The sequence below is a fragment of the Ovis canadensis genome, chromosome 1, assembly GCF_042477335.2.
Source record: "Ovis canadensis isolate MfBH-ARS-UI-01 breed Bighorn chromosome 1, ARS-UI_OviCan_v2, whole genome shotgun sequence".
In the NCBI taxonomy this organism is placed as follows: Eukaryota; Metazoa; Chordata; class Mammalia; order Artiodactyla; family Bovidae; genus Ovis; species Ovis canadensis.
This window is the reverse complement of record NC_091245.1, coordinates 233,812,917-233,837,468: the sequence shown is the minus strand read 5'-3', so window position 1 is coordinate 233,837,468 and position 24,552 is coordinate 233,812,917. Positions and strand designations below refer to the sequence as shown.

At 38.8% G+C, this 24,552-nt stretch overlaps 1 protein-coding gene across 2 annotated transcripts in view; it reads left to right on the top strand.

Moving 5' to 3' along the window:
• The window catches only part of LEKR1 (leucine, glutamate and lysine rich 1), a 235,091-nt gene that overhangs the window by 103,058 nt on the left and 107,481 nt on the right, over positions 1–24,552 (top strand). The window lies entirely within an intron of this gene.

The following is a 24,552-nucleotide window of genomic DNA, read 5'->3' as shown; positions in this document are numbered from 1 at the left end:
GACACTGAAATAGGGTAGAACATAGAACACTAACATTTTTTTAAGTGGTAGTATGTACTAGGGGCTTTCCAGGTGGCTCAGTGGTAAAGAATCTGCCTGCAATGCAGGTGATGCCAGTTTGATCCCTGGGTCGGGAAGATCTCCTGGGGAAGGGATAGGCTACCCACTAGTATTCTTGCCTGGGAAATCCCATAGACAGAGGAGCCTGGCAGGCTCTATGTTGTTGTTTTTGTTTAGTCACTAAGTCCTGTCTGAGTCTTTTGCTACCCCATGGACTGTAGCCTGAGAGGCTCCTCTGTCCATAGGATTTCCCAGGCAAGAATAGTGGAGTGGGTAGTCATTTCCTTCTCTAGGGGGTCTTCTCAACCCAGGAATAGAACCCACGTCTTCTGTACTATGCTGCTGCTGCTGCTGCTAAGTTTCTTCAGTTGTGTCCGACTCTGTGCGACCCCATAGACGGCAGCCCACCAGGCTCCCCCGTCCCTGGGATTCTCCAGGCAAGAACACTGGAGTGGGTTGCCATTTCCTTCTCCAATGCATGAAAGTGAAAAGTAAAAGTGAAGTCGCTCAGTCATGTCCAACTCTTAGCGACCCCATGGACCGCAGCCTACCAGGCTCCTCCGTCCATGGGATTTTCCAGGCAAGAGTACTGAAGTAGGGTGCCATGGCCTTCTCCCTTCTGCACTATAGGTGAATTCTTCACTGCTGAGCCACCAGGGAAGCCTATGTTAGCACTGTATATAAATTACTTCTGTTAATCTTCGTAATGACTATGAGTAGCAGGTACAATTATCCCATCTTAAAAAGGAGAGAATGAAGGTCCAGAGAGGTAACATACCTGTCCCCACATAACTGGTAAATGGCAGGAAATGAAAGCAAACCTAGTTGGACTCCATGACTTAACGCTTGTTACACTATGTCTCCTTGGCCCTCTCTATGACCGCACTGCTACTGCTGCTGCTAAGTCGCTTCAGTTGTGTCTGATTCTGTGCAACCCCACAGACAGCAGCCCACCAAGCTCTCGCATCCCTGGGATTCTCCAGGCAAGAACACTGGAGTGGGTTGCCATTTCCTTCTCCAATGCATGAAAGTGAAAAGTGAAAGTGAAGTCGCTCAGTTGTATCTGACTCTTAGTGACCTCATGGACTGTAGCCTGCCAGCCTGCAGCCTGGATGGGCAGAGGAGCCTGGCAGGCTGCAGTCCATGGGGTCACTAGGAAGGCTCAAATAAAATCAGAGTTAAGAGGACTACCCAGGTCTAGAGAGTATGCATCTGGCTGAATAGACAAGGGAATGAAGGAGATCACAGAGGGCTCTCAACCTCCTTGCTGGGGAGTATTTAATGATGGAGTTCTCTAGAGAGAGAACCTAGTTTTGAAAGGTAAGTTGTCACATGAATGTGGAAGCAATATGAAACTGAATACAAATTTTAAAATCAGGTATTTTAATGTCTCTGGTCAATTACTTTGTCAATTAGATTTTCCCAGTTTTCTATTGAATTATTAGAACTTTCCAACAATTTTAAGGGCAGTTTATGTAGTAAAGTAATTATTTATCTTCTATATTCAATTTTTTCTAATGTATAATTTGTCTAGTGATTTTTTTCACAGTAAATTGTACCATATCAACATTTTTCTTTTTGGTATTATAAAATTATTATCTTTTATTGTTTCTAGTTAGTCTTAGTTCAAAAAGTCCATTTCATTTCTGGATTATACATATAGTCTCTTAGATTTTCTTTCATTTAAATCATTAATACATATGCAGTTTACCTTTTATATGGTATGAGATTTGAGGTCCAGTTTTATTCTTTCCATATGCATAGCCATTTGTGTCAGCATTGTGTATTACAATAAGTAATCTATCCTTTACCTACTAAATAAAACTACTGTCTGTCATATGGCAAAATTTCAAAATGCTGACATCTATTACTATATTCTGTTTTCTGTTCCACTAATGTATTGGATGTACCATTAATATCATATTCTTTAGACTTAATAGCATATTCTCATAACTAGTAAGTCTTTCTTCTTTGTTCTTTTATATACATTTTAAAATATATTTTAAAAAATATTTCCTTCAATTTGAACTTTAAGATCATTTATTCACCTCTAATCCAAAGACTCTGATAGAGATCTAGTAAGGTTTTTCTCTTCCAGTCTGTATACTTTTCTTACGTATTCACAGGTAGATATTCTTCCACATAAAATTTAAAGTAATTTTATTCAACTCTAATCCCAACAAGAATTCTAATTGGGATTGCTTTATATTTACACTGATTTTTAGAGAGTTAATATTTTTAGTGATATTAAGTCTTATTAATATTAATATTATAAAAGTTTTCTCATTCAAGAATATGATATGTCCATTAACTTCTTTAAATGTTATTTTTAATGTAGTGAGCATCCTTGTATCTTTTATAATTTTACAAAAACACACTGCTGAAAAACTTTGAGGTTTAAGCAGAAATTAAAGTGAATATAAAATATCTGGACTTGTGTTGTATGAAAAAACACTACATATCAAGAATTTGTGTGATGCAGCCAAAGTGATGCTTTGAGGGAGATGTATAGCTTTAAATGAAGGAATAAACTCAACATAAAAGAAAAAATACAATAAAAATAAGAGCAGCAGTTAGTGAGATAGAAAACAAAAATACGATAAAGAAGATAAACAAAAAAGCATTGATTAAAAAAAATAATAAAACAGACAAACCTCTAGCAATTCAGTCACAAGAAGAGAAAAGAAACAAATGAAAAATATAAGGAATGAAGCAGGAAAAGTAACTGCAGATGAAGAGTAAAAAGAAAAGTGAATGCTGGCAACAACTTTGAAATTTTACCTGAGATGGACATATTAGAAAAATATGTCTTACCATGACTTACTCAAAAAGATTAAATGTTCCTATAACTATTAAAGAAATCAAAGCAATATTTTCTCACCAGAAAAAAGCTAGATTATATTTTATAAGCAATTTCTGCCAACTTTCATGGAAGAGAGGATCCTAATTTTATACAATATTTTCTAAACAACTGAAAAATTGGAAATATTTCCCAACTCATCCTATAAGGCCAGGGTAAACCTGTTACCAAAATCAAGACAAAAATATTAAAGTAATATTATAGATACATTTATGTTATAAACATCAGTATAACAATTTCAACTGTATATTTGATACTTTCAAAATATTTTGAACCACTTGAATATATTCCTCATTGATAAAATTAAATAAAATTATATAAAATAAAACTCTTAATATGCCATTCTATTATTTCAGACTTCATAGAGGAGGACAAATTTAGGATGGATTTGCTAAAACATACATTTCATAGTTATAAATAACTTTAAAAAAAATGCAGTCCCCCCCAATCAAAGGTTATTATTCTTATCTCTCTTTTATTCATCATTTTAATCTGATTTCTAAGATAAGCCATTTCCTTGAATGTTTTTGTTTCTTAAAAGAACAGTAAAACACTAGAGAATGTGTCTTATATTGCATGTAACAGGCAGTTAAGGGTTAAGTCAAGTAACTACCTTTCTATATTTGAAGAAAAGAAGTAATTTACTGACATAAGACAAGAGAAAAAAAGGAGAACACTTTCACTAACTAGGAACCCTCTTTGTGCTAGTCATTTGACTAGCACTAAGCATCTTTCATCTAATCTTCATAGTATTCTAATGTATGCATGCAGTCCTGTCCAATTCTTTGTTACCCTATGGACTGTAGCCCTCCAGGCTCCTCTTGTCCATGGGATTCTCCAGGCAAAAATACTGGAGTGGGTTGCCATTTCCTTCTCCAGGGGATCTTCCCATCCCAGGGATCAAACCCAGGTATCTTACATCTCCTGCACTGGCAGGGGGGATCTTTACCACTCTTGCCACCTGGGATCAGACACAGAGAAGCAGGCCATGGTCACACTGCTAAGATTCAGACTCAGGTCTCTGTTGGGCCAGAGCTTGTTAGCTCTTTAATAATTTCACTCAGTTCCAAAAAGGCATAAGAAAACACTGAACTCCTTTTCTGTGTAAAAAAAAAAAAAAAAGAAGGGGATGAATTTCCACCCTCCACTTTCCTCTTACAAAAATGGACTGTTAGCTTAACAAGTTTTCTCAGAATTAAAGCTAAGGAAGTGTTTTCCAAAACTGCCCGACCACAAGAATATCTAGGACTGTGGAAATTTGTGTGGCGAGATAATAAAGGAACCTATTGAAAGTGTATAGTCTTTCACATCAGTTCAAACACATTGAGTATCTCCAAGATTCTGAGATGCTGTACTCTTAATAAATGCTCGAGGTGATTCCTGTGATGAGGCAAATTTTGTGCCTATAAAAATGTTAGAATATCTGAATTAAAAAACCTGCCAAACAACATAAAAATAGATGGAAAAAAATTTATATCATATATGGTATGCAAAGGGTTACTATCCAATCCATATAAATAATTTATTCAAGTATGTGAGAAGACTCCAAGCAGGCAACTGCTAAAAAACAGAAACAAAATTAACACTAGAAATATGGTAAACAAGCAAGAAACATTTAATTACTAATAACTAAACAAAATTAAAAACATTCACCTCCTTTTATATTAGTACAAAGGCTTTAGTGGTAAAGCTTCTCCCTTTCTTTGGCAATAGAAAAATATTATATTTTTCTAACCCATAAAACATTATACAAAATGCCAGGCTGGATAAATCACAAGCTGGAATCAAGATTGCTTGGAAAAAAGCAATAAACTCAGATATGCAGATGATACCACTCTAATGGCAGAAAGTCAAGTGGAACTAAAGAGCCTCTTGATGAGGGTGAAAGCTGGCTTAAAACTCAACATTTAGAAAACTAAGATCGTGGCGTCCTGTCCCATCACTTCATGGCAAATAGAAAGGGAAAAAGTGGAAGCAGTAACAGTTTTATTTTGGGGGGCTCCAAAATCACTGTGGATGGTGATTGCAGCCGTGAAATTAAAAAATACTTGCTCTTTGAAAGGAAAGCTATGACAAACTTAGCCAGTGTATTAAAAAGCAAACACATCACTTTGCCAACAAAGGTCCTTATAGTCAGAGCTATGGTTTTTCCAGTAGTCACATATGAATGTGAGAGCTGGACAATAAAAAAGCCTGAGTGCCAAAGAATCGATGCTCTCGAATTGTGTTCCTGGAGAAGACTCTTGAGAGTCCTTTGGACTGCAAGGAGATCAAACCAGTCAATCCTAAAGGAAATAAACTCTGAATGTTCACTGGAAGTTCGGCTGCTGAAGCTGAAGCTTCAATATTTTGGCCACCTGATGTGAAGAGCCAACTCGTTGGGAAAGACCCTGATGCTGGGAAAGAATGAAGACAAAAGAAGAGGGTGGCAGAGGATGAGATGGTTAGATAGCATCACCAACTCAATGGACATGAATTTGAGCAAACTTCAGGAGATAGTGAAGAAAAGGAAAGCTTCTCATGCTGCAGTCCATGGAGTCGCAAAGAGTTGGATATGACTCAGCGACTGATCAACAAACCCATAAAGATGTTTGTGATCAAATAATCTCCTTCTTTGAATTTATGTTTAGAAAACTGCTAAAGAAATTTATTTACTTGCAAAGATCATGTTTTTAATTGTGAGTGGTTAGGAATAATTTATCCCTAACTCTAATGAAATAGGTAATAAATTATCATATGCCATTATTCAGAACATTGTTTAGACTTTTAAAATAACAATATGAACACTGGGCATCAGTATGGGAAATGCTGTAACTATAACATTACATACTAGGAAAAAAAATCACAAAATTGTGTATACTTTAGAATTATGTCAAAATAAGTGTGTTTATGAATAGAAACTAGAAGAGAACAATAAAGATATGAGAATAAAATTTAATGTGATGGAAATATGGGTGATTTTTCTCTTATTTAATTTTTTCTGATTATAAAGAATAAACTTTCTTAACAAAAAGAAGAAAAGTCTACAAATATTTCAAGACTCAGCTCACATTCCACCTCCTACAATTAAAAAAAAAAAAAAACTCACCAAAATATTTCGATGCTGGTTACCCATAGCTGTTATATTCATTAACTCCTCACTTGCATTAAGTACAGTCCATATACAAATCAAAGGTGCAGCTGATCTGTTCAGTTCTTCATGTAGAAGTTGTGTAGTTATAGGTGTAATACAGGTTCGTCTAAAGGACAATGTAATTGCAGGGCAAAATAGCACAAAATTTCAAGACTAAATTAGGTTTCTGCTGCTCGTACAGAATAGATTCACTCCATGGGTAACAGCATTCAAACTGTGTTAAGAAAGAAAGAAACCATCTTAAAAGGCTATCTGTTACCGCTCTCTTGGTTGAAACCATTGGAAATCGATAGGTCATAGTGGACAGAATCATTAATGCTTTTCTTAACTCAATATGACAAGTACCGCTTCCTATGAACCTACCCATGAAGGGAAATAGGTTTGTTGTTGTTTTGTTTTTTGGATTTTTTTTTTAAGCCACAACAATCTTATTTCCATATCAAGTTCTCTATTGAAATTGTCAGAACATTTGGAATGTTTTTAATGTCCCTCTTACTTTATCCACAAGTACCCTTGGGTGAACTGATTGCACCAACATACTTCTCTTCAATTCATTTTACAAAAGTGGATACAGTGGCTTACGAAAGCTATAGAACTACAAGTGCAGGAAAGACAGCAAAATTTCCATTTCAGGTCTTGGCAGTATTGTATTCCCATACTTGGTACACTTTTTTCTCCCATCTAGGGTCCATGGGGGAATTTTACAGGTGTTCCCATTTCCAGTGGTCCAAGACAGTCCCTCTGCTACCCTCCTCTCTGTACCTGTTTTCTATTTGCTATAATCTGCTTTTGTCTGTGCTCACTATCCATTGACCATTATGCTGGGCTCTTGCCACAATGCATCTTTTCCCATCAATTGGGCTGACCACATCCTGGGAATAGCTTCATTTTTTCAGCAAATATTTATTTGGCATTAACCACCTACCAGCCAACTGGCCTTATTTTCACTTTGACTTCTGGTGTGCAGATACTCTCCACCTCTTTACAGGTCTTCATGGGATGTCTGATTCCTAGCCCCACACTGGTTATATGTGCCAGCACTCTTAATGTTAGCCATTCTTAACAGTCTTTTTTTGTCCTTTATATTAAGAACATGCTATAAATTTCTCTAGCTCCAATTTTGTAGCCATTCAAATTACTTTTACTTTCTCTACTATTTTACATTTACTTTCATAATTTTCATAAACTTCAAGAATCTTACTTCTTAGTCTGCTTTCTTTTAAATACATGCCTAATTTTTCAATTACTAATGAATTAATGTGCTTAAGATTTTCCAATATCTCAATAATCATAATTGATAGCTTTTCCAGCTTATTAATATCTTTTCAGAAATCATGTCAATTATTTGAGAAGAGGAAAAACCATGCATCATAGTGAATATCTTCGCAGACGAATCACTGGATTAACATAACGAACATAGCATTTTACAGTTTCTTTGGCCAGATTAAAATAAGGGCAGACTGATACTGTTCATCTCTTGACTCTCCCTGTGTCTTGTTTTAAAGAAGCGTAATTATTTGTTCAAAGAATACAATAAAAAGTATTTAAATTCATTTTTTTGATATGAGGTTTGTAAATGACTTTTTATAATTAATAATCTTAAATCCAGTTTTTAAGTATTTGCATTGTTTATATTCCTTCTTACAAGTCCTTTTCCTGGCTTCTCCACAGTTGCAGAACCAGCTTTTAAGTGAGTGAGAAGCATCTCAATAAGGCTTCCTTTCTAGTACTAGTTAAACTTCTCCCCTTCTGTTTTCTAGCCTAATTTATCTGCTCTAGCTTCTGTCCCCTGTTTTTTCCTTCAGAGAATTCAAAGGTTTTACTATTAATTTCCCCTGTATCTTGCAATCTCTAATTTCATATCACTTGTACTTTTATTCTGTCTTATTATTTATGCTCTTAGTTCTTCCTAAATCTCTCTTAGCTTCTCTGTTAATAAATGAATTAGCATGTTATACTTTTAACTAGCATGAAATATTTTTTATATTCTGAATTTTTTAAACCTGTGCTGTATACTGTATCATTACTCTGTGTACTTATAAATAGAATTTAAAAGTTCTAATATTTCATATAAATATTTTTATTTTTACACTGATACTTTTTCTTTTAAATCACCATTGAACAATTTCAACTTTAATTCAAGTATATAGTCTTTATGATCTTTACTTTTCTACATAAAAACTTTTCTTTGGCCCACATTTTCCCTTTGTCTTTTGAAACATAAATGCTTGAAAATGTAAGTTCATATGATAATTCTAGTCCATATATTTGATAGTGGTGTAAAAGTAAATCCTAGGCACTAATTAGCAGCTTAATCTTAATGCCAAACTTTCATCTTTTTCATAGGAGAGCTTATAAATGAAATTTTAGAAGCTAAATTCTCAGTTCCCTTTTAAAGATTTATTTACATAACTTCTGTAATTTTATGTTTAGCTCACACTAATATAGCTTCCAAATGCATAATTTATCTCAATTGATAATACTCCTCTTAGAAGTCATTGTGACCCACAAACCCATCCATTTAAATGATTTTCCTTCCACCTAGTAGAATAGAGTGTCCTTTACTTTTTGTCAGCAGTCACAAATATTAGAAGACAGAATTCAGATAAATCACTTTAGCATTAATGTTCTTCCTAAAACTTATTTGACCAACTTTAAAATTTATTCCTAGTGAAAACACTTTTGGGTATTTTTTCTCTCAGGAAACTTTTTGATATAATAAATAATACATAAATATTTTACTTAAATTGTTTTGCACATATGTTTTAACATCCTAGTTGAACTTTTAAAGAATAGCCTTATTGAGAAATATTTAAATATCAGAAAATTTATGCATTTTAAGTGTACAAATTCAGTGGTTTTTAGGATATTTACAGAGTTTACGACCATCACCATGATCTAATTTTAGAACATTTCTATAACCAAAAGGAACCTCCTGGTCATTTATTTCCCTTGCCCTCCTGCCCCTCCGCCACAAGTCATTCTGTATAGATTTCCCTATTCTAGACATTTCATATAAATAGAATCATATAGCATGATCATTTAACATGATCTTTGTTGTCTGGCTTATTTGACTTAGCATAATGTTTTTGAGTTTCATGCATGTTGTGTAAGGTATAAGTACTACATTCCTTAATTAGTAGCTCCTGTGTTAAATTGAAAAAAAAAAAAGAGTGACGTGGTTCAGTTTAAAAAAAGTACTGATTCAGGGGTCAAACACATCTGCTTTTTGGCAAGTTTATGCCTTTTACAGGACTTCTGAATAAGTTATCAATTTCTTTGACTCAGTTACTTCATCTATAAAATGGGAATATGATCAGTTCAGTTCAGTCGCTCAGTCATGTTTGACTCTTTGCAGCACACCAGGCTTCTCTGTCTATCACCAACTCCTGGAGCTTTCCCAAACTCATGTTCATTAAGTCTGTGATGCCATCCAACCATCTTGTCCTCTGTCATCCCCTTCTCCTGCCTTCAATCTTTCCCAGCATCAGTGGTCTTTTCTAATGAGTTGGCTCTTTGCAACAGGTGGCCAAAGTATTGGAGCTTCAGCTTCAGCATCAGTTGTTCCAGTGACTATTCAGGATTGATTCCCTTTAGGATGGACTGGTTGGATCTCCTTGCAGTCCAAGGGACTCTCAAGAATCTTCTCCAACACCACAGTCCAAAAGCATCAATTCTTTGGCACCCAGCTTTCTTTATGGTCCAACTCTCACATCCATACATGACTACTGGATAAACCAGAGCTTTGACTATACGGACCTTTGTCAGCAAAGTAGTGTCTCTGTTTTTTAATATAGTGTCTGGGTTTGGCTCAGCTGGTAAAGAGTCCACCTGCAATTTGAGAGACCTAGGTTCAATCCCTGGGTTGGGAAAATTCCCTGGAAAAGGGAAGGGCTACCCACTCCAGTATTCTGGCCTGAAGAATTCCATGGACTGTATAGTCCATGGGATTGCAAAGAGTTGGACACAACTGAGAGATGTCATTTTTGAGATTGCATCCAAGTACTGCATTTTGGACTTTTTTGTTGACCATGATGGCTACTCCATTTCTTCTGAGGGATTCCTGCCCGCAGTAGTAGATGTAATGGTCATCTGAGTTAAATTCACCCATTCCAGTCCATTTTAGTTCACTGATTCCTAGAATGTCAATGTTCACTCTTGCCATCTCCTATTTGACCACTTCCAGTTTGCTTTGATTCATGGACCTGACATTCCAGGTTCCTATACAATATTGCTCTTTACAGCATCAGACTTTGCTTCTCTCACCAGTCACATCCACAGCCGGGTATTGTTTTTGCTTTGTCTCCATCCCTTCATTCTTTCTGGAGTTATTTCTCCACTGACCTCCAGTAGCATATTGGGCGCCTACTGACCTGGGGAGTTCCTCTTTCAGTATCCTATCATTTTGCCTTTTCATACTGTTCATGGGGTTCTCAAGGCAAGAATACTGAAGTGGTTTGCCATTCCCTTCTCCAGTGGACCACATTCTGTCAGACCTCTCCACCATGACCCGCCCATCTTGGGTTTCTCACGGGCATGGCTTAGTTTCTGAGTTAGACAAGGCTGTGGTCCTAGTGTGATTAGAATGACTAGTTTTCTGTGAGTATGGTTTCAGTATAGGGGACTGGAATGCAAAAGTAGGAACTCAAGAAACACCTGGAGTAACAGGCAAATTTGGCCTTGGAATGCAGAATGAAGCAGGGCAAAGACTAATAGAGTTTTGCCAAGAAAATGCACTGGTCATAGCAAACACCCTCTTCCAACAACACAAGAGAAGACTACACATGGACATCACCAGATGGTCAACACTGAAATCAGATTGATTATATTCTCTGCAGCCAAAGATGGAGAAGCTCTATACAGTCAACAAAAACAAGACCAGGGCTGACTGTGGCTCAGATCATGAACTCCTTATTACCAAATTCAGACTTAAATTGAAGAAAACAGGGAAAACCACTAGACCATTCAGGTATCACCTAAATCAAATCCCTTATGATTATACAGTGGAAGTGAGAAATAGATTTAAGGGCCTAGATCTGATAGATAGAGTGCCTGATGAACTATGGAATGAGGTTCGTGACATTGGACATGAGACAGGGATCAAGACCATATCCACAGAAAAGAAATGCAAAAAAGCAAAATGGCTGTCTGGGGAGGCCTTACAAATAGCTGTGAAAAGAAGAGAAGCGAAAAGCAAAGGAGAAAAGGAAAGATATAAGCATCTGAATGAAGAGTTCCAAAGAATAGCAAGAAGAGATAAGAAAGCCTGCCTTAGCGATCAATGCAAAGAAATAGAGGAAAACAACAGAATGGGAAAGACTAGAGATCTCTTCAAGAAAATTAGAGACACCAGGGAACATTTCATGCAAAGATGGGCTCGATAAAGGACAGAAATGGTATGGACCTAACAGAAGCAGAAGATATTAAGAAGAGGTGGCAAGAATACACAGAAGAACTGTACAAAAAAGATCTTCATGACCCAGATAATCACGATGGTGTGATCACTCACCTAGAGCCAGACATCTTGGAATGTGAAGTCAAGTGGGCCTTAGAAAGCATCACTACAAACAAAGCTAGTGGAGGTGATGGAATTCCAGTGGAGCTATTTCAAATCCTGCAAGATGATGCTGTGAAAATGCTGCACTCAGTATGCCAGCAAATTTGGAAAACTCAGCAGTGGCCACAGGACTGGAAAAGGTCAGTTTTCATTCCAATTCCAAAGAAAGGCAATGCCAAAGAATGCTCAAACTACCGCACAATTGCACTCATCTAACACACTAGTAAAGTAATGTTCAAAATTCTCCAAGCCAGGCTTTAGCAATACGTGAACCATGAACTCCCTGATGTTCAAGCTGGTTTTAGAAAAGGCAGAGGAACCAGAGATCAAATTGCCAACATCCGCTGGATCATGGAAAAAGCAAGAGAGTTCCAGAAAAACATCTATTTCTGCTTTATTGACTATGCCAAAGCCTTTGACTGTGTGGATCACAATAAACTGGAAAATTCTGAAAGAGATGGGAATACCAGACCACCTGACCTGCCTCTTGAGAAATCTGTATGCAGGTCAGGAAGCAACAGTTAGAACTTGACATGAAACAACAGACTGGTTTCAAATAGGAAAAGGAGTATGTCAGGCTGTATATTGTCACCCTGCTTATTTAACTTATATGCAGAATACATCATGAGAAACACTGGACTGGAAGAAACACAAGCTGGAATCAAGATTGCTGGGAGAAATATCAATAACCTCAGATATGCAGATGACACCACCCTTATGGCAGAAAGTGAAGAGGAACTACAATGCCTCTTGATGAAAGTAAAAGTTCAGTTCAGCTCAGTCGCTCAGTCGTGTCCGACATTTGCGACCCCATGAATCGCAGCACACCAGGCCTCCCTGTTCATCACCATCTCCCGGAGTTCACTCAAACTCATGACCATCAAGTCCATGGTGCCATCCAGCCATCTCATCCTTGGTCGTCCCCTTCTCCTCCTGCCCCCAATCCCTCCCAGCATCAGAGTCTTTTCCAATGAGTCAACTCTTCGCATGAGGTGGCCAAAGTATTGGAGCTTCAGCTTCAGCATCATTCCTTCCAAAGAAATCCCAGGGTTGATTTCCTTCAGAATAGACTGGTTGGATCTCCTTGTAGTCCAAGGGACTCTCAAGAGTCTTCTCCAACACCACAGTTCTAAAGCATCAATTCTTCGGCACTCAGGCTTCTTCACATCCAACTCTCACATCCATACACGACCACAGGAAAAACCATAGCCTTGACTAGACGGACCTTAGTCGGCAAAGTAATGTCTCTGCTTTTGAATATACTATCTAGGTAGGTCATAACTTTTCCTCCAAGGAGTAAGCGTCTATTAATTTCATGGCTGCAGTTACCATCTGCAGTGATTTGGGAGCCCCCCAAAATAAAGTCTGACACTGTTTCCACTGTTTCCCCATCTATTTCCCATGAAGTGATGGGACCAGATGCCATGATCTTCGTTTTCTGAATGTTGAGCTTTAAGCCAACTTTTTCACTCTCCTCTTTCACTTTCATCAAGAGGCTTTTTAGTTCCTCTTCACTCTCTGCCATAAGGGTGGTGTCATCTGCATATCTGAGGTTATTGATATTTCTCCCAGCAATCTTGATTCCAGCTTGTGTTTCTTCCAGTCCAGCGTTTCTCATGATGTATTCTGCATATAAGTTAAATAAGCAGGGTGACAATATACAGCCTGACATACTCCTTTTCCTATTTGAAACCAGTCGGTTGTTTCATGTCCAGTTCCAACTGTTGCTTCCTGACCTGTATACAGATTTCTCAAGAGGCAGGTTAGGTGATCTGGTATTCCCATCTCTTTCAGAATTTTCCACAGTTGATTGTGATCCACACAGTCAAAGGCTTAAAAAGTTGGCTTAAAGCTCAACTTCAGAAAATGAACATCATGGCATCTGGTCCCATCACTTCATGGGAAATAGATGGGGAAACAGTAGAAACAGTGTCAGACTTTATTTTGGGGGGCTCCAAAATCACTGAAGATGGTGATTGCAGCTGTGAAATTAAAAGACGCTTACTCCTTGGAAGAAAAGTTATGACCAACCTAGATAATATATTCAAAAGCAGAGACATTACTTTGCTGACTAAGGTCCATCTAGTCAAGGCTATAGTTTTACCAGTAGTCATGTATGGATGTGAGAGTGGGACTATGAAGAAAGCTGAGCGCCAAAGAATTGATGCTTTTGAACTGTGGTGTTGGAGAAGACTCTTGAGAGTCCCTTGGACCGCAAGGAGATCCATTCTTCAGTCCATTCTGAAGGAGATCAGCCCTGGGATCTTTGGAAGGAATGATGCTAAAGCTGAAACTCCAGCACTTAGGCCACCTCATGCGAAGAGTTGACTAATTGGAAAAGACTCTGATGCTGGGAGGGATTGGGGCGGAAGAAGGCGACGACCCAGGATGAGATGGCTGGATGGCATCACTGACTCGATGGACATGAGTCTGAGTGAACTCCTGGATTTGGTAATGGACAGCGAGGCCTGGCGTGCTGTGATTCATGGGGTCGCAAAGATTCGGACACGACTGAGCGGCTGAACTGAACTGAACTGAACTGAGAGACTTCAGTTTCTCTTTCACTAGGTTTGTCATAGCTTTTCTTCCAAGGAGCAAGCGACTTTTAATTTCATGGCTGTAGTCACCATCTGCAATGATTTTGGAGCCCAGAAAATAAAGTCTCTCACTGTTTCCATTGTTTCCTCATCTATTTGCCATGAAGTGATGGGACTGGATGCCATGATCTTAGTTTTTTGAATGTTGCATTTTAAACCAGCTTTTTCACTCTCCTCTTTCACTTTCATCAAGAGGCTCTTTAGTTCCTCTTCACTTTCCTGCCATAGGGGTGGTGTCATCTGCATATTTGAGATGACACCCTCCGGTAATTACCGGAGATGACTTCTTCCGGTAATCTTGATTCCAGCTTGTAGCTTTCCTTGACTACCTTGTAGTGTTTAGAGAGTCAACAGGACAAAATGTAGGAACACAAAAGAACTGCACAAATAGAGAATATTAAACCACCATTTTAAAGTGGTTTTTCCTGGTTCGAGAGGATACCAAATAGTTATATTTAGGATAAAAGTATTAGAATTTCCTTAAATACTGCTTTAATAACCAATGAAAACTATGAATTTTAATTTACTCAAAAATCTGCCTCTACTAATTTATTTTCAGTCAGCATTGGCTAGTTGTAACAGCAGTTTGCCTGCTCTTAGAACACATTGCTGAAGAAGGGAGTGGCTGTGATTAATTCAGAAGTCATCTCATGCATGGCAGATGGAAGACTCTCTGAACAGAGTTCCACTGTGACCTTACCTGCAAGGCATGATTTTCAAAGGGAGTTCACTGTAGTGAACTGACCAGCCCTGTGATTGCTTTTGAAGCCTTGAACTCCAGAAGGAATAACATAACCTTGTCTTCCAAAACAGAAGAAGTGCTGATTTTACAGACAGAAAACTAGGGAGGTTTAAAGTAATCCTTAGTTTTGCTAAATCCAACAGCTGTTTTTTCTTTAATGGAAAAAAAAATTCTTTGTTTCAAAACAGATTGTCTCAAAAAGAAGGAAGTAGGAGTAGAGGTAGGGAAGGAGGTAACACTTAAATTCTTTTTTAAAAATTCTTTTCCATTTTGGCTTATCATAGGATATTCCAACAGATCTTAAAAGAGGCTAGCGTGACATTGGGATACTGTTTGGAATGCTTCTATACCCAGAAGCAGGGATTTCACACACACACACCCACTTCCACAAAAAATACATGGATAACCTACAGACTCTAGACAAGTTGCAAACCAGATGATCTCAACTAGAACCCAGAGAGTTCTTATATAAAAACAAGTCACAACTGGAATATGGAGAGTAATAAAAGGGCCTGTTGTAGAAGCCACTTCATCTTTGATCACTGGAGTCTTAGAAGTCTTTGTTTCCTTTGTCGTCTGCTCCTGATTTTGAGCTTTCTTATAAATATTATCTCTATTTTACATATTTTCTTCATTTTAAAAATGTTCAAATCTTAGAATTTTCTTCACTTCTCTTAGGCATCCACTCCTTAGTATGGTTATCTCTTCTCTGAGATTCCTTTCTCACCTTTGGGATAGCTGTTATTCTGGTTCATTCTCTAGTCATGTTTCACCTGTGCCAAGGCAACCTTCTTCCTCTCCCTCCTTCCCCTCCAGCAATATTTTTCTCTTTTAAGGCTAGATCTTAGCCTTGCCACTTTCTCTGACTTTTCTTTGACTGCACTATTGCCCTCAGGTCCTTGGGTTAAATTTAGACTTTTTTTTTTTTTATTTAATCCTGTGGACTCTGCCCTTTGCCTTAATTCCTAAATCTGCCTCTCTGGGAAAGATTAGCACCATTCATTCTTTTTGCATTATTGAAATATAATTGATGTATATAACATTGTGTTAGTTTCAAGTGTATGAAATAATGACTTGACAATTGCATACATTGTGAAATGATCACCACAATGTCTAGGAACCATCTGTCCCCATGTATAGTTAATACAATATTTTGTACCATCTTCCTTATGATGTATATTATAGCCCATGACTTATTTATTATATAGCTGGAGATCTGTACCTCTTAATCTACTTCACCTATTTTGCTCTAGCAACCACCATTTATTGTCTATGAATCTATTTTCATTTTATTTTTAACATTCTGCATATCTGTGAAATCATGTGTATTTGTCTTTGTCTCATTTATTTTACTTAGCATGTTTGGTTCAGTTGTGTCTGACTCTTTGTGATCCCATGGACTGTAGTCTGCCAAGATCCTCTGTCCATGGAATTCTCCATGCAAGAATATTGGAGTGGGTTGCCACTCCCTTCTCCAGGGGATCTTCCAGACCCAGGGATTGAACTGGGGTCTCCTGCATTGCAGGCAGATTCTTTACCATCTGAGCCACCAGAGCTGCTGCTGCTGCTGCTGCTAAGTTGCTTCAGTCGTGTCTGACTCTGTGCGACCCCATAGACAGTAGCCCACCAGACTTCCTGTCCCTGGGATTCTCCAGGCAAGAACACTAGAGTGAGTTGCCATTTCCTTCTCCAATGTATGAAAGTGAAAGGTGAAAGTGAAGTCGCTCAGTCGTGTCCAACTCTTAGCGACCCCATGGACTGCAGCCTACCAGGCTCTTCTGTCCATGGGGTTTTCCAGGCAAGAGTACTGGAGTGGGGTGCCATTGCCTTGTCCAGAGCCACCAGGGAAGCCCCTCTAAAACCATCTTTATTGTTGCAGATGGCAAAATTTCATATTTTGATGACTGAGGAATGTATATATGTATATTTATATACCATACCTTTTTTATACATTTATCTGTTGATTTAATGTGGTGTAGAATATTGATTGATTTGCAGGTATTGAACCATCCTTGTGCCTCTGGAATAAATATGAATTGATTATAGTGTATTATCCTCTTAATATATGGTTGAATTTGGTTTGCTATATTTGTTGAGGATTCTTTTTTCTATGTTTATCTGTAATATTGGCCTTAATTTTCATCTTTTTAATTTCTATTTTATTGTATTGATGGTATCTTTCTCTGGTTTTGGTATCAGGGTGATGCTGAGCTCCTAGAAAGAGTTTTGAAGCATTTCTTCTTCTCCAATTGTTGGCATGGTTTGAGAAAGATATGTGTTATCTTTTTTTGTTTTCCTAATGGTGTGTAGAATTTGCCTGTGAAGTCATCAGATCCTGGAATTTTATTTACTGGGAGTATTTTTAATCACTGATTGAGTTTGATTACTGGTAACCAGTCTGTTCATATTTTCTGTTTCTTCCTGATTCAGTCTTGGGAACTTACTCATTTCTTGTCCACTGTCCATTTTATTAGTATGTATTTGTTTGTAATAATCCCTTATGATACTTTGTATATATTTGTGGTGTCAGTTGTAACTTTCATTTCTGATTCCACTTTTTTCGGCCCTCTCTCTTTTCTCTAATGAATCTGGCTTATCAATTTTGTTTATCTTTTCAAAGAACCAGCTTTCTGTTTCATTGATCTTTTTGTTTTCTGATTTATATTTCTCTTATATCTCTCTGATCTTTATTATTTGTTTCCTTCTGGTAACTTTGGTTTTTGTATTCTCTTCTTTATCTAGTTATTTTAGGTGTAAGGTTCAGTTCAGTTCAGTCGCTCAGTCGTGTCTGACACTTTGCAACCCCATGAATCTCAGCACGCCAGGCCTCCCTGTCCATCACCATCTCCCGGAGTTCACTCAGACTCACGTCCATCGAGTCCGTGATGCCATCCAGCCATCTCATCCTGGGTCGTCCCCTTCTCCTCCTGCCCTCAATCCCTCCCAGCATCAGAGTCTTTTCCAATGAGTCAACTCTTCGCATGAGGTGGCCAAAGTACTGGGGCTTCAGCTTTAGCATCATTCCTTCCAAAGAAATCCTAGGGTTGATCTCCTTCAGAATGGACTGGTTGGATCTCCTTGCAGTCCAAGGGACTCTCAAGAGTCTTCTCCAACACCACAGTTCAAAAGCATCAATTCTTCAGCACTAAGCCTTCTTCACAGTCCAAACCTCACATCCATACATGACCACAGGAAAAACCATAGCCTTGACTAGACAGACCTTAGTCGGCAAAGTAATGTTTCTGCTTTTCAGTATACTATCTAGGTTGGTCATAACTTTTCTTCCAAGGAGTAAGCGTCTATTAATTTCATGGCTGCAGTCACCATCTGCAGTGATTTTGGAGCCCCCCCAAAATAAAGACTGACACTGTTTCCACTGTTTCCTCATCTATTTCCCATGAAGTAATGGGACCGGATGCCATGATCTTCGTTTTCTGAATGTTGAGCTTTAAGCCAACTTTTCGCTCTCCTCTTTCACTTTCATCAAGAGGCTTTTTAGTTCCTCTTCACTTTCTGCCATAAGGGTGGTGTCATCTGCATATCTGAGGTTATTGATATTTCTCCCGGCAATCTTGATTCCAGCTTGTGTTTCTTCCAGTCCAGTGTTTCTCATGATGTACTCTGCATATAAGTTAAATAAGCAGGGTGACAATATACAGCCTTGACGTATTCCTTTTCCTATTTGGAACCAGTCTGTTGTTCCACGTCCAGTTCTAACTGTTGCTTCCTGACCTGCATACAGATTTCTCAAGAGGCAGGTTAGGTGGTCTGGTATTCCCATCTCTTTCAGAATTTTCCAGTTTATTGTGATCCACACAGTCAAAGGCTTTGGCATAGTCAATAAAGCAGAAATAGATGTTTTTCTGGAACTCTCTTGCTTTTTCCATGATCCAGCAGATGTTGGCAATCTGATCTCAGGTTCCTCTGCCTTTTCTAAAACCAGCTTGAACATCAGGAAGTTCATGGTTCACGTATTGCTGAAGTCTGGCTTGGAGAATTTTGAGCATTACTTTACTAGCATGTGAGATGAATGCAATTGTGCAGTAGTTTGAGCATTCTTTGGCATTGCCTTTCTTTGGAATTGGAGTGAAAACTGACCTTTTCCAGTCCTGTGGACACTGCTGGGTTTTCCAAATTTGCTGGCATATTGAGTGCAGCACTTTCACAGCATCATCTTACAGGATTTGAAACAGATCAACTGGAATTCCATCCCTCCACTAGCTCTGTTTGTAGTGATGCTTTCTAAGGCCCACTTGACTTCACATTCCAAGATGTCTGGCTCTAGATTAGTGATCACACCATTGTGATTATCTGGGTCATGAAGATCTTTTTTGTACAGTTCTTCCGTGTATTCTTGCCACCTCTTCTTAATATCTTCTGCTTCTGTTAGGTCCATACCATTTCTGTCCTTTATCGAGCCCATCTTTGCATGAAATGTTCCCTGGTGTCTCTAATTTTCTTGAAGAGATCTCTAGTCTTTCCCATTCTGTTGTTTTCCTCTATTTCTTTGTATTGATCTCTGAAAAAGGCTTTTTTATCTCTTCTTGCTATTCTTGGTGTAAGGTTAGTTTATTCATTTAATTTTTTTTTTTTTTTTGGTTTCCTGACGTAGGCTTGTTGCAGGAAGAGGGACCCCTTCCAAGGCCCGAAACTGGGCTCTTATCTAACACTCGGAAATGAATTGTCCGAGGAGACACCTGTGCTGACAAAGCAAGAGATTTTATTGGGAAAGGGCACCCAGGTAGAGAGCAGTAGGGTAAGGAAACCCAGGAGAACTGCTCTGCCGAGTGGCTTGCCACATTGGGTTTTATGGTGATGGTATTAGTTTCCGGGTGGTCTTTGGCCAATCATTCTAATTCAGAGTCTTTCCTGGTGGTGCACGCATCACTCAGCCAAGATGGATGCCAGCAAGAGGGATTATGGGAAGTGGACGGACATGCAGTGTCTCCTTTAGACCTTTCCTGAACTCTTCCGGTTGGTCGTGGCTTATTAGTTCCGTATTCCTTATCAGGATCTCCTGTCATAAAACAACTCACGCAAATGGTTACTATGGTACCTGGCCAGGGTGGGTGGTTTCAATCAGTGTGCTTCCCCCAAAGGGCTTGTACTACTATGAACTTCCTTCTTAGAATTGCTTTTGCTGCATCCTGTAGACATTTCTATTTTCAGTTGTTCCCAAGTATTTTTTGTCTGATTTCTTTAGTAATCCATTGATTGTTTAGTACCATATTGTTTAGCTTCCACGTGTTCTGTGTTTCTGCAGTTTGTTTTTTTTTTTTCCTTGTACTTGATTTCTAGTCTCATGAATTTGTGGTCAGAAAAGATGCTTGATGTGATTTCAATTTTCTTAAATGTGTTGATACTTTTTGTGTGGCCTAGCGTGTGATCTAATATGGAGAACATTTCATGTGCCCTTGAATTAGTATTCTGTGGCTAAGTATGTGATCTGATCTGGAGAACATTTCATGTGCACTTGAATTTGTATTCTGTATATTTCAAATGAAATATCTCTATATCCATCAATTCATTTAGTTTAATATGCTGTTAAAGCCAGCGTTTTCTTATTTATTTTTATGTGTAGATGATCTATCCATTGTGTAAGTGGGGGTTTTAAGTTCCTTACTATCATTGAACTACTGTCTGTTTCTCCCTTTATGTCTACTAATATTGGCTTTATATATTTAGGTGCTCCTGTACTATATGTGCACAAACATATACACATACATATATAAACATATATATGAATATTTTAATGAGTATTTCAAGTTAATTATCTCTTAAGTTCAGTTCAGTTCATTCAGTCACTCAATCGTGTCCAACTCTTTGTGACCCCATGGACTGAATGAAGCATTCCAAGTTTCCCTGTCCATCACCAATTCCCAGAGCTTACTCAAACTCATGTCCATTGAGTTGGTGATGCCATCCAACCATCTCAACCTCTGTCATACACCTTTTCTCCTAACTTCAATCTTTCCCAGCATCAGGATTTTCTCAAATGAGTCAGCTCTTCACATCTGGTGGCCAAAGTTTTGAAGTTTTACCTTCAGCATCAATGAATATTCAGGACTGATTTCCTTTATGATAGACTGGTTGGATCTCCTTGCTGTCCAAGGGACTCTCAGAGTCTTCTCCAACACCACAGTTCAAAAGCATCAATCCTTTGGCACTCAGCTTTCTTTATAGTCCAACACTCATATCCATACATGACTACTAGAAAAACCATAGCTTTGACTAGATGGACCTTTGTTGGCTAAGTTATGTCCCTGCTTTTTAATATGCTGTCTAGGTTGGTCATAACTTTTCTTCCAAGGAGCAAGTGTCTTTTAATTTCATGGCTGCAGTCACCATCTGCAGTGATTTTGGAGCCTCCCAAAATAAAGTCTCTCGTTGTTTCCATTGTTTCCCCATGTATTTGCCATGTAGTGATGTGACTGAAGTAGTGATGTGACTGAAGTAGTGATGTGAAGAAGGCTGAGCGCTGAAGAATTGATGCTTTTGAACTGTGGTGTTGGAGAAGACTCTTGAGAGTCCCTTGGACTGCAAGGAGATCCAACCAGTCCATTCTGAAGGAGATCGGCCCTGGGATTTCTTCGGAAGGAATGATGCTAAAGCTGAAACTCCAGTACTTTGGCCACCTCATGTGAAGAGTTAACTCATTGGAAAAGACTCTGATGCTGGGAGGGATTGGGGACAGGAGGAGAAGGGGATGACCCAGGATGAGATGGCTGGATGGCATCACAGACTCAATGGACGTGAGTCTGAGTGAACTCCGGGAGATGGTGATGGACAGGGAGGCCTGGCGTGCTGCGATTCATGGGGTCACAAAGAGTGGGACACGACTGAGCGACTGAACTGAACTGAACTGATGGGGCCAGATACCATGATCTTAGTTTTCTGAATGTCGAGTTTTAAGCCAGCTTTTTCACTCTCCTCTTTCACTTTTATCAAGAGATGCAAGGGTCCAGCCCTGGTGGATCCAGGGAATTCGAAGCGGGGACCAAATTGGCGAGGAGAGACTTATTTATTAAAGATATAAAGAGAGATTAGAAAATAATAGTGTAGTAGGAAAATTAGTGGAGAAAAGAGGCTGAATAACTTGGTTTATGTGGAAAACCAATAAAACTCCGAGACAAGGAGTTTGCACTGTCTACGTAGGCCACCGGTGCCCTCTTGAATAGCGGAGGGTGCCCCACCTTGGGCTCCCTCTTGCATGGGTCTTAGAAGCCAGGGCAAATAAGTAGACACGGTGAGCCTCCATGCTCCAGATAGGAATTCAGCCAGAAAAGGGAGAAAAGAACAACATGGGGGAGCCAAGCTCAGTGCCAGACCCACAACTTTATTTTCAAAAGCAGCTTATATACCCCAAGTTGTACATAAAGAAATAATGGAATATGCAGAGTTATGCAGGGTCAGCAGTCCTGACCCTATTGAGACCCGGCTTTCTTTTTGCATACCTTCCTGTATACAAAAGGTCTTAGGTGGTTTTACATCATCTTCTGGCCAGGGGGTCTGTTAACATTTTTATGGCTCTTTTCCTAGATAAATGTCTATCAACCAGAAAACTCTTTTTCCCTTGAAGTGGTTTTTTTTTTTTTAATCTGTATCACCCTCAAAGTACTAAATAAAGTTACATTCCTGTAGAACAAAGTTGCAGTGGGTTATAACAAAGAAAGTGCTTAACTCAAAGATCTAATGTTGCTAATGCCAGGGCTACTACCTGTTTTTTCTACATACCAACTATATCAACAAATAAAAGATACGAAAACTTGGCAGCAAGTATTGGCTCAACAAATGAAACCCTTAATCAGTCCTATTGTAATGATTTTGACTCCTTAGAAGCCCCTAAATTCCTAGGATGTTTTAAGCTTTCTATGCCTCTCGCGGTTGGGAGGCCGCAAACAATCACATGCGCAGCTGTAAGAGTCTGGCAGGCAGGCTAGAAAGCCATCAGAGGGGTTTTTGGATTGAAACACTCTTATTATGCCCAGGAGATTTATTAACTGGAGTCCTAAGTTAACTCCTTTTCAGAGGAGGTGGTAGGGGACAGCCCCCCATAATGTCAGAAGTATAGGTGAAAGGCATAATGCAGCAAGGCAGGCAAACTCTGGTTTTGGGGCAGATGCACGAGCAGATCCGGCGAGGCTCCCTTAAGGCCCAACTCACCTTTGCCTGTTGGGCCCCTTAACCTCATGACCTTTGCCACGGGCGGGACTCCTCGTGCTGGCTCCTGGCAAAGAGGCTCTCTAATTCTTCTTTGTTTTCTGCCAGAAGTGTGGTGTCATGTGCATGTCTGAGGTTACTGATATTTCTCCCAGAAATCTTGATTCCAGCTTGTGCTTCATATAGCCTAGCATTTTGCATGATATACTCTGCATCTAAGTTAAATAAGTAGAGTGACAATATACAGCCTTGATGTACTCCTTTCCCTATTTGGAACCAGTCTGTGGTTCCATGTCCAGTTCTAACTGTTGCTTCTTGACCTGCACACAGATTTCTCAGGAGGCAAGTCAGGTGGTCTGGTAGTCCCATCTTTTTAAGAACTGTCCACAGTTTGTTGTGATCCACACAGTCAAAGGCTTTGGCATAGTCAATAAACCAGAAGTAGATGTTTTTCTGGAACTCTCTTGCTTTTTTGATGATCCAACAGATGTTGGTAATTTAATCTCTTGTTCCTCTGCCTTTTCTAAATCCATCTTGAACATCTGGAAGTTCACTGTTCATGTACTGTTGAAGCCTTGCTTGGAGAATTTGGAGCATTACTTCGCCAGCGTGTGGCAACAGAATGGTCTCTCTTTGTTTCTAAGGCAAGCCATTCATTATCACGGTAATCCAAGTCTATGCCCTGACCAGTAAAGCTGAAAAAGGTGAATTTAAATGGTTTTATGAAGACCTAGAAGACCTTCTAGAACTAATACCCCAAAATGCAAAAGTAGAAAGTCAAGAAACACTTGTTACTCCAGGTATTTGCCAAGGCAATTTTGGCCTTGGTGTACAGAATGAAGCAGGCTAAAGGCTAGTAGAGTTTTGCCAAGAGACTGCATTGGTTATAGCAAACACCCTCTTCCAACAACACAAGAGAAGACTCTACACTTGGACATCAACAAAGGGGCAATACTGAAATTGGATTGATTATATTCTTTGCAGCCAAAATGGAGAAACTCTATACAGTCAGCAAAAACAAGACTGGGAGCTGACTGTGGCTCAGATCATGAACTCCTTATTGCCAAATTCAGACTTAAATTGAAGAAAGTAGGGAAAACCACTAGGCCATTCAAGTATGACTTGAATCAAATCCCTTACGATTATACAGTGGAAGTGACTAATTGATTCAAGGGATTAGATCTGATAGACAGACTGCCTGAAGAACTATAGGCAGAGGTTCGTGACATTGTACAGGAGACAGTGATCAAGACCATTCCCAAGAAAAAGAAATGCAAAAAGGCCAAGTGGTTGTCTGAGGAGGCCTTACAAATAGCTGTGAAAAGAACAGAAATGAAAGGCAAAGGAGAAAAGGAAAGACACACCTATTTGAAAGCAGAATTACAAAGAATAGGAAGGAGAGATAAGAAAGACTTCCTCAGTGATTAGTGCAAAGAAATAGAG